Here is an 11,666-nt window from a genome sequence, read left to right as displayed (position 1 = left end):
CTTCCTCTGTTGGAAGCTGATTCTTTTGTGCAGCCATTGTATCCATGTATTGTTGGAAGCCAATTCCAGCATGTCAGCAGGGCTGAATCATCTGGAGATGCCTGAGGGCATTTCCCCAAACCTGAAAAGGATGCATAAATGATTACTTGCTGCCAGACAGCTGAGGACATCCTAATCTACATGTTATTGCCTCCTACTGGCTAAACACCTGAACAGCCCTATGCAATTCTTCCAATCTGACAATGGATTCTGTATACTAACCCTGGCCTTTAATGTGTATATCTACCTTGCCTTCGGACAATTTGTGTTAATAAAAAGCAAGGGGTCCTGAGACAAGGGAGAACTTGGTTTCTTTAGCCAGGCTCTTCTAGCCCCTCAAATGCCTTCCAAAATTATGTTTGTCTCTGGACTCTTGATTAATTTACACACAGCTCCCTCTCCAGATTCTTGAACCCTTCTAGATGCTGAGAAACACACACCGCCATTAATGTATGATGTGATCTTTAGCAGCAGTATACTGCAGCAGGTGAGATAGTACTTGCCAAATGAATCCAGAAGTTGGTGTTTCTAGTGCAATTATATCAGTGAGGTTTTGATGCAATTTTCTCCCAAAGCCATCTGTCATTAAGTATCTGTCATTAAGTATCTAATCTGTCATTAAGTATCTGTCTTGGGGGCCTCAATTAGCTTTCTCACCCATAGAATTAAGAACAAGATCAGGCCACCTCTCTAAGTCATACTTACCTCAATAGCTGTGGACTAAGGAATTCAATGAGTTAAATCTTTGACAGTGTTTTTTCCTAAAAACTGTTGAACTATTCTTTTCAAGGTGTTCTGTGCTTTGAATGGCTTTGCTCTCATCAAGCTTAGGACATTTCTCCAACCATTTTTTTTCTCTCTGTCCTTGTTATTTTGAACTTTTTTTCTTTATTGGAATCATTCTCATCTTTTTGTTGTTAATCCTCACCCAAGGATTTCCACTGATTTTTAGAAAGAGTGGAAAGGAGGAATGGAGGGGGTGGGAAAGAGAGAGAGAGAGAGAGAGAAAGAAATTGAGTGGGGGGAGAGAGAAACAGTGATGTGAGAGAGACCAATTGATCTGTTGCCTCCCACTCAGGCCCTGAGTAGGGTGCAGGATCTAATCTGCAACCCAGGTACTTGCCCTTGATGGGGAATTGAATCCATGACCCCTCGATGCACAGGCTGGCACTCTAATCACTGAGCAATACCTGCCAGGGCCATTCACATCTTTTCATATCACTTTTTTCTTCAATGTAAAAATATACCAAAACAAAAATAAATTTGAACCGCTCCCCCTCCCCAATCTACATTCACTTACATCTACTATTTCATTTCTCTTCTCCAGCATAGAGGAAAGTACCTAGTGTTCACTGGCAGTCTCAAATCCCCAAATTTTTCTCTTGACCCCACTCCATTTTCTCATTTGCTCACACCAGCTCATTTAAATGGCACTTGTTAAAATCACAATGATCTCCACATTTCTAACTCAATAATCAAAACGTGTCCTCATCTTAGTCCATATTCCTTAGTCCACAGTGATAGCAGAATTTCTATGTTGCAATTTGAATTTCTATGTTTCCATTTTCCTTGGGGACCTCAGCCTTTTAAGGCCTCCAACTGATTGGATGAAGCGTACTCACATTATGGACGGTTATCTATTTCACTTTAGAGTCTAATGATTTAAATATTATTTATATTTTAAAATATTTTCACAGCAACATATAGACTGGTGTTGACCAAAGAAGTGGGCACCATAGCTTAGTGAAATGGACACATAAAATTAACCATTATACAATATCCAGGTATAGTTCAACAAATTTCCAGAGAAGGCCAGTTTCTAGTTTATCACATTCTAACTTCTAGTCTAGATGTAGAAAGGTAAGTGGATCTTATTCTGAATTCAATGGATGACAACACTGAGATCCCAAAGCACTGATATCTAATGACCATCCTATTTAATATCAGAATCCCTGTGACATCTCACTACTGACAATGTAGGCCCTTTGCATATGTTATTTTTCTCTATAATACATGCTGCTGCTGGTGGTGGTTGTAATAGCAAACCATTACATAGAATTGACTGTATGCCAGCTTTGCTTTTATTTTGTTTATTTTCATATTCTTTTAAGTAAGTAAAAGTTTGATGAGGAAAATACTTTTGTGTGATGCTTGCACTGCTGCATCTGTAGCATCTAATAGCAGTTCTTAGCACATTTCAGGACCTCATTAAATATTTGTTGAATGAATAAATAATAAGAGGATGAATGAGAGGATGGATCAATGAATTATATGATAGTAATTGTTGGTGGAAACTCTTGAGAAGCTGGGTATCCTGTTGTCTGGTGATTTCCATGTAGTCAAATCTCTGATCTTTCCCTTGGATTATTCTTTTATTTTTCCCTCAGTTTTTCTATTTTAAGATACATCCATTACTTACTATTTATTAAAATTTCATTTGTTCTGGAGTTTAAATTTTATATTTAACATCTCAACAGTATCTGTTTGTTTAAAAACACATAATGAAAAAAACATTATAATAATCACAATTATCTCATCCATGACACATAATCATGAATATTTAGAAAATATTTTGTTCTTTAAGTATATTTTCACACATTGATATATAATATAATGATTTTTATGAATTCCGTTTTTATTTAAGGTCATATGAAAAGAATTTTCTCTGGCACACAAGAAATATTTCATAGGTATTTTCTTCTCTTTGTGCGAGGGAAACAAAGGAAAAAATAAAGAAATGGCAATATATCAAACTAAAAAGCTTTTGAACAGCAAAAGAAAACATCAACAAAATGAAAAGGCAACCCACTGAATGCGAGAACATATTTGACAATGATACATCTGATAAGGGATTCATTTCCAAAATATATAAGGAACTGTACAACTCAACACAAAGAAAACAAACAAACCTATTAAGAAATGGGCAATGGATCTGATTAGACACTTGTCCAACGAAGACATAGAGATGGTCAATAGATATATGAAAAGATGCTAAATGTTGCTGAAACCCGTTTGGCTCAGTGGATAGAGCGTTGGCCTGCGTACTGAAGGGTCCCAGGTTCGATTCCGGTCAAGGGCATGTACCTTGGTTGTGGGCACATCCCCAGTAGGGGGTGTGCAGGAGGCAGCTGATCGATGTTTCTCTCTCATCAATGTTTCTAACTCTATCTCTCTCCCTTCCTCTCTGTAAAAAAATCAATAAAATATATATATTTTAAAAAAGATGCTAAATGTCACTAATCATCAGAAAGATGCAAATTAAAACCACAATGAGATATTACCTGATGCCTATCAGAATGGCTATTATCAATAAATCAACAAACAACAGTGCTGGTGAGGATGTGGAGAAAAGGGAACCTGCGTGTACTGCTGGTGGGAATGCAGATTGATGCAGGCACTGTGAAAAACTGTATGAAGTTTCCTCAAAAATTAAAAATGAGTCCTAGCTGGTTTAACTCAGTGGATAGAGCATCGGCGTGTGGACTGAAGGGTCCTGGGTTCGATTCTGGTCAAGAGCCAATGCCCTGGTTGCAGGCTCAACCCACAGTGGGGGCCAAAGTGCCCCTCAGTAGATGAGTGCAAAAAACGCTGTAGTACATTTACACAATTTACTCCTCTGTAAAAAGAAAAAGGGAAATTTTACATTTTGTGACAGCATGGATGGACTTGGAAAGCATTATGCTAAGTGAAATAAGTCAGTCAGAGAAGGATAAATACCATATGATCTCACTTATATGTGAAATCTAGCAAACAAAATAAACTGACGGGTAAAATAAAACAGAGGGCATGGATATGTGGAACAGATTGGCAGCTGTCAGAGGGGAGGAGGTTTGGTGGGCTGGGTGAAAGAAGCTGCAGGGATTAAGCAAAAAACAAACAAACACATATATACACCACATAGATACAGACAAAAATGTGGTGATAACTGGAAGGAAAGAGGGGTGGGGTAGGTGGAGGTAGGCAAAAGGTGATAAGTGGGGAGGGGAGGAAACTTTGCTTTGGGCAATGGGATACTGTGTAGAGCAGTGGTTCTCAACCTTCCTAATGCTGCAACCCTTTAATACAGTTCCTCATGTTGTGGTGACCCCCAACCATAACATTATTTTCGTTGCTACTTCATAACTGTAATTTTGCTACTGTTATGAATCGTAATGTAAATATCTGATATGCAAATCGTTACAAATTGAACAAAATTAAAGCACAGTGATTAATCACAAAAACAATATGTAATTATATATTGTGAAATATTTATATATTGTGAAATATTTATTTCTAATTACAAATAAATGAAATTTTGTCTTGAAGCATGGTGTAGCATGTCTTAATATAACAACAGTAAACTACATTGCTACATTTTGCGACAGTATGCATAAAAAGCCAACGTCAGTGCGAAGGTTGAGATTGCTTCTTTCTCACCAGATCAGAAATTCTCGGGGAAGTCTTTGCAAGAGCACAACAAAAATCATTTTCCACAACAAGTCTACTTCTGTATTTAGACTTGATAACCAACAAGCTGGAAAACCCTGTCTCACAAAGATATGTTGTTGGAAAAGGAAGAAGAAGGTGCAACACAGTCTCAGACAGAACAGGATATGACTACAAACACTTGATCCAGAATTTTGTAACTGGCATTGTAGAGAAATCAGTTTTTGCTGCATCGCTGTTTATAAGTTCAATGAACTCCTCTTGTGCTGTCTCAGGAACATCTTCAACTTTGACTGATAATGGGCTTCTGGCAAGTACAAATGGGGTGTCAGGTATATTTGGAAAATATGATGAAATTTCGTCTGCAAGCATGTGCAAGTGTTCTTTCACAGAAATTATCATCATAATCCTTTTGTCTGCTCATGTTCCTCAAAGAAAGCAGATAAGATAGGCAACATGTAAATTTTATTTTCATCCAATTTTTTTTTTGTGTGTGTGCCAAAGTTGAAGTTTCATTTGCAATGATCAGATCTTTTCAGACAAATTGAGGCATGTTGCATTTGGTCCTTGCAGTGATAAATTTAACTCATTCAAGATGGCAAAGATGTCAACCAAGTAAGCTATTTTCTGCAGTTCACTTTTATTGCTGAAAAGTGCTTTGAACTACGGTCTTGCTTTCTTTCTTCTTTTTGTTTATTTAATAAATCTTTATTGTTCTGATTATTACAATTGTTCCTCTCCCCCCACAGCTCCCCTCCACCCGGTTCCCACCCCACCCTCTGCCCTTACCTCCCCTCCACTGTCCTCATCCATAGGTGTACGATTTTTGTCCAATCTCTTCCCTAACCCCCACACCCCTTTCCCCTCAGAATTTTCAGTCCACTCTCTTTCTATGCCCCTGATTCTATTATATTCACCAGTTTGTTCATCAGATTTTTTATTCACTTGATTTTTAGATTTACTTGTTGATAGATATGTATTTGTTATTCATAATTGTTATCTTTATCTTTTTCTTCTTCTTCCTCTTCTTAAAGAATACCTTTCAGCATTTCATATAATACTGGCTTGGCAGTGATGAACTCCTTTAGCTTTTTCTTATCTGTGAAGCTCTTTAGCTGACCTTCAATTCTGAATGATAGCTTTGCTGGGTAGAGTAATCTTGGTTGTAGGTTCTTGCTATTCATCACTTTGAATATTTCTTGCCACTCCCTTCTGGCCTGCATAGTTTCTGTTGAGAAATCAGCTGACAATCGTATGGGTGCTCCCTTGTAGGTAATTAACTGTTTTTCTCTTGCTGCTTTTAATATTCTCTCTTTGTCTTTTGCTCTTGGCATTTTAATTATGATGTGTCTTGGTGTGGTCCTCTTTGGATTCCTTTTGTTTGGGGTTCTGTGCACTTCCTGGACTTGTAAGTCTATTTCTTTCACCAGGTGGGGGAAATTTTCTGTCATTATTTATTCAAATAGGTTTTTAGTATCTTGCTCTCTCTTTTCTTCTGGCACCTCCATTATTCTGATGTTGGCTTGCTTGAAGTTGTCCCAGAGGTTTCTTACACTATCTTCAAATTTTTGGATTCTTTTTTCTTTTTGCTTCTCTGGTTGGGTGTTTTTTGCTTCTTAGTATTTCAAATCTTTGACTTAATTCTTGCGTTCCTTTAGTCTGCTATTGGGTCTCTGAATAATATTTTTTATTTCAGTCAGTGTATGTTTAATTTCTAGTTGGTCCTTTTCATAGCCTCGAGGGACTTGTTAAATTTATCGGCCTTTTCTAGGAAATTTTTGCAAAACCTTATAATCGTGGTTTTGAACTCTATATCCAGTCGTTTGTTTTCCTCCATTTCTTTAGTTTGTGATCTGTTTCTTTGTCTCCGTATTTTTGCTGCTTCCCTGAGTTGGTAGGGTAGCTTTGTGTGCTAGGTGTCCTATAGGGCCCAGTGGCTCAGCCTCCCCAGTTACCGGAGGTGGACACTCTTGGTGCACCCCTTTGTGGACTGTGAGTACAGCCTTGTTGTGTTAAGTCTTGATTGTTGTTGGTATCACTGGGAGGAATTGACCTCCAGGCCAACTGGCTGTGAGGATCAGCTGTGTCTACATCAGGAGAATTTCTGTGATGGAGACAGCCTTATGAGATAAGACTTGCAAAATTACAAAAGCCTCTGTGCTCAGCTTGGATGGGGCGGAGTCTCAGGGCTGAGCAGACAGTCTTGGCTTCCTGCCAGCCCTGCCCTATAATGCCCCTGGGTCTCAGTGTCCCTCGGTAATTGCTGCAAGCACCTCTAAGAGTAAGTGGCCCTCGAGTTTCGCCCACTGCCAGACAGTCCAGTTTCCCCCCCAATGAATCTGGATTCCCAGATTCTCACCCAGAACTGGAGTTCAGCGTAGTGGGGGAGCTTCCATTTCCCACCCACTAGGGAAAGCCAGCGGCACTCAGCAGTCAGTTCTCTCTTCCCGCACTCGCACGCACGCCTTCAGACCTCTGCCTTTCGTGGCTCCCCTGAGTTTCCACCTGACAGTCCAGATTCCCCCCGTATAAGCCTAGGTCCTCAGGGTCTCGCCCAGAACTGGGTTCAGTACAGTCAGAACTGGGGTTCAGCGCAGTTGGGAGCTTTTGTCTCCTTCCAGCTAGAGAAAGCCAGCTAGGCACTCAGCATTCCCACAGCCACTCGTTGTCTCTCAGCACTAGCTCTTCCTGGAGTGCATGTGTGTGTGTCTGTGTGTGTATGTGTGTGTGTGTGTGTGTGTGTGTGTGTGTGTGTGTGTGTGTAGCTTTGGGGTAGGCCTGTACCCCATGGCTGTAGAATCCATGAGGTAGTTGGGTTCACTCTAGTCTTGCCAGTGTTTCTGTTTGTATGGAAAGCCAGAAAACTACTAGAAGAGGTGAGATCTTTAAGTTGGAGTTGTTGGGCAGGTCATTGTGGTGACAGGGAGGTGTGGGACCTGAATTGGGGCATGGGGACACCATGCTGTGGTCTTGGCACCATGGAGTCTTGGCTGCTCTGCATTTAAGGCCTCACTGGGAAGGTGAGAGCCAACCCTGGTAGAGCTGGTGATCTCTCTGCTGCCAAATATGTGCCCTATTGTAGCTGGAAAGAGGGGTGTAATGAAAACTTTGCCTTCCCAGGACCTGATGTCTGTGCATGGCCTTTACCATATGCTTTAAATATATACACGTATGTATGTGCCGGGAGCCAATTCCAGCATCTTATAATTATAAGAGTTTTATCAAAAAGTTGATGAAATTTGGGAGCTCAACAAGGGCTGAGACACATATGTAATCACATATGTTGGAATGGGTAATAAGCACTTCCCACAAACCTGAATAGGATTATTGTTTTTTGCCAGACAGCTCAGGGCATCTTAATCTACATGTTATTGCCTCCTGTTGGCCAAATACCTGAACAGCTGTAGGCTATTCCCCAATCTTACAATGCTTCTGTAAGCCCTACCCTTTGAAACCTACCCTTTGAAGTGTATGACTCCACCTTGTCTTAGGACAATTTGTGTTAATAAAAAGCATGGGTTCCTGAGACAAGAAGGAAGAAAAACTAAGAATTTGGAGTCTTTAGCTCCTTTAGCTGAAGTTCCTCTGACCCCCAATGCCTTTCAAAATTATCTTTTGTCTTTGCACTCCTAATCTATGCACAGCCTTTCTCCAGATTGCTAAACCCTTTGTAATGCTGGGACAAGAACCCCGGCATGTATGTATATAGTAAGGATATATACAGTGTATACATACATATAAGTGTACATTTAAATATATTTACACATTTATATTATGTATATGTATGTGTATATATATATATACATACACATATCTATGTATCGAGCATAAATATATACACACAAACACAAGCACACAAATCTATCATCCTCCTATTTTTTTTTTCCTATGTAGGTCCTGTTAGTGCAGTGGTTCTCCACCTTCCTAATGCCCCGACCCTTTAACACAGTTCCTCATATTGTGATGACCCCCAACCATAAAATTATTTTCGTTGCTACTTCATAACTGTAATTTTGCTACTGTTATGAATCGTTATGTAAATATTTGTTTACCCATGGTCTTAGGCGACCCCTGTAAAAGGGTCGTTCGACCCTCAAAGGGGTCGCGACCCACAGGTTGAGAACTGCTGTGTTAGTATAAAAACATTCAGGCCTGTAAAGAATTTTTCTGAATTTATTTGAGCCAAACTATTCGCAGTTGCCAGGAAGCAGTATCTCAATGGATTGGGATAGAGCTCTGGAGGATGGCAGGATACTTAGATGGGTATAGGATAGTTAACAGTCAAAAATTAACATGATAAAAATAACAATGAAGGAATTTGTGTATCTGTCCAGTCGCTCAGGCACATTAGGTTGTGCCCCAAGGGGTTCGGAAAAAGGGAAGTTACAAGTTACCCAGACATTTCAGGAATTTTTTATTATAGATGCAAAAAGACAGATAGGCTCAGTTAAGGTAAAGGTTGACCTTGTCAGTAAAGATACTGGCCTAGAATGTAACTACCCACCATAACTGCTTTTACTTAAAGTTTAATTTCAAACCATCCTCTGTGGTTATTTTAGGTCTCTGAGTTTGCAAGACCGCCATGCAGGCCTTCCCTGAGCTTGTCAGGTCAGTATGGGACCCATTTCGTCCACACTCCTTATCTATCCATCTTAAAAACGAAGAGGTCATAGGATACCTCCAGGTCCAATCAAACACCTAAGGTTCATTTCAACCTCTTCCCTTTCTTTCTTTCCCTTAAAAGAAAAAAAAAATTTTTTTTTCATTGATTTTGGAGAGGAAGGGAGAGGAGAAAGAGATAGAAACATCAATGATGAGAGAGAACCATTGATAGGCTGCCTCTTGCATGCTCCCCACCTTGGAATGGAGCCCGCAACCTGGGCATGTGCCCTTGACCAGAATCAAACTCAGGACACTTCAGTCTGCAGTTCCACCCCCACCCTTTCCATATGTAATTTCCTTCTCCGAAAGTGAAAAACCAGCCTTCAATTATCTACAATATATTTACTTATCTGCTTAATCCTAGAATACATCAAATATAGTTGCATAATTGCTACGTCTGCTGTGGAAAGCAAATCTACTCAATTGAATTCAATATTTGTTACAACTTGTGAGTATGGAGGCAAAATACTGGTTCAAAATGTACGCCCCTTTTCACTATGTCTGACATTCATTTCAGGTTCATTTTCTCCCAATTGTATTCTATGTTAGAGTTTCCTCTTTTATTCTTTTTAAACATATATATATATATATATATATATATATATATATATATATATATATTATTGATTTTATACAGAGAAGAAGGGAGAGGGATAGAGTTAGAAACATCGATGAGAAAGAAACATCGATCAGCTGCCTCCTGCACACTCCCTCCCTACTGGGGATGTGCCTGCAACCAAGGTACATGCCCTTGACCGGAATCGAACCTGGGGCCCTTCAGTCCACAGGCTGACGCTCTATCCACTGAGCCAAACCGGTTAGGGCTTATACTTGATTTTATTCATTGAACAGGTTGGGTATGTGAAATGTTAACCTGGTTCTAAAAGTCAGAACTGCACAAAACCATAAATTCTACCAAGTCTCACTGTTGCCATTTTTCTACCCTGTTTCCACCATCTTATTATTTTCACCCCATTTCCACCCATTCCCTGGATGTAACCAATCTCATTGGTTTCTGGGTTACCTTTCCCAAGTTTCTTTTTGTATAATCGTATAGATGACATATATATTTTCTTATTTCTCCTTTTGCAAAAGGTAACATATTTTCTCAGATTTTGCTCTTTCATTTAACAATATATTTTGGAAGCCTTTCCATATCAGTTTATAGATATTGTTCTCCTTTTTATAGCTGTATAGTATTCCCGTGGATGGATCTACTGTTGTTCAGTCAGCCATTCTGCCATGTCAATTATTTAGGTTGTTTCTAGGATTTTGCAAGTACAATGCTAAAATGAATTACTTTGGGCATACATATTCTTGTACAACTGGAGATGTTTGACCAGGGTAAACTGGGAAAAGCATGTGTCATTTTGTTTGATATTGCCTGCTTTCCCAAAATTAGCATACCAATTTGCATTCCGAATAGTGATGTCTAAGAGTCCCTATTTCCCCCCAGGCTTGCCAACAGAATGTGTTGGTATACTTTTTAATTTTTACTAATCTGATAGGTGAGAAATATCTCAGTGTTATTTTATTTTTATTTTTTTGGTATTTTACTGATAATTTTCTTATTTTAATTGAGATTTGGATAATTTGTGATTATTTTTGTTTACAGGTATACTAGGTTTTCTCTTTTTTTAAAATTACTTTATTGATTAAGGTATCACATATTTGTCATCACCCCCCCCGTGTTATTTTAATGTGCATTTTTCTTATTAAATGGTTGAATAGTTTTTCATATACTTAAGGAATATTTTTTATTCTTTTTTTGTGTGTGTAAATCATCTGTTCATGTCTTTGACTCATGCATCACGTTTCTGCAACTTTTCCCGCTCAATTTTTAAAAGTTCTTGTATGTTAGCAATGTTATATATTCATGTATGTTACATGTTATAAATAGTTTCTCTCAGCTTGTCATTTATTTTAGACTTTTCTTGTTTTCTTACAATAATTTTATTTTCATATAAATAAATTTATTACTCTTTTATTGCTCCTGGATGAATTTACTTTTTATTAAACCCAGGAATGTTCAATTATAATAAACTCTTTTTGCTATAAATAAAATATTTGAGCTAAAAATAATGTGAATTATAATAACCTACTTTTCCATTTTTAAATATTTTTCCACTTAAAAAAAATGTTCTGGAAAAAGGCAATCATTTAACAAATAAATAAAAACATGTACCTAAGGGCACAGGCTCCAATATGGCTCAGCAGGGCACTGGCCAGAGGCCCATAACCCTTAGCAGCAGTAACAAGGTGTGTCCGCTGCTCAAGAACTATGGCAGCAGCATCAGCAAAGCTGGAGGAAGCTTCAATGGACTTAGTTTTCAGGTCTCCACTGCACTTCCCTGTGCTGTACAGACTTTTATAGATAGAAAATTCTCATTTTCCCTGCTGCCTAATGAAATTTGGTTTCAAGTCACCTCCTGTGATACACTGTTACCTTCCTCCTCACACACCAATATGAAAAGCATTTATTCCATATATTGAATTGCTGAAATAATCTAACCCTGGTCATCCTCCTTCCTTTACCTACT

Source organism: Cnephaeus nilssonii (genome assembly GCF_951640355.1).
Source record: "Cnephaeus nilssonii genome assembly, chromosome: 13".
NCBI classification, from domain to species: Eukaryota; Metazoa; Chordata; class Mammalia; order Chiroptera; family Vespertilionidae; genus Cnephaeus; species Cnephaeus nilssonii.
The sequence above is the reverse complement of the archived record's forward strand: the minus strand, read 5'-3'. Positions refer to the sequence as shown.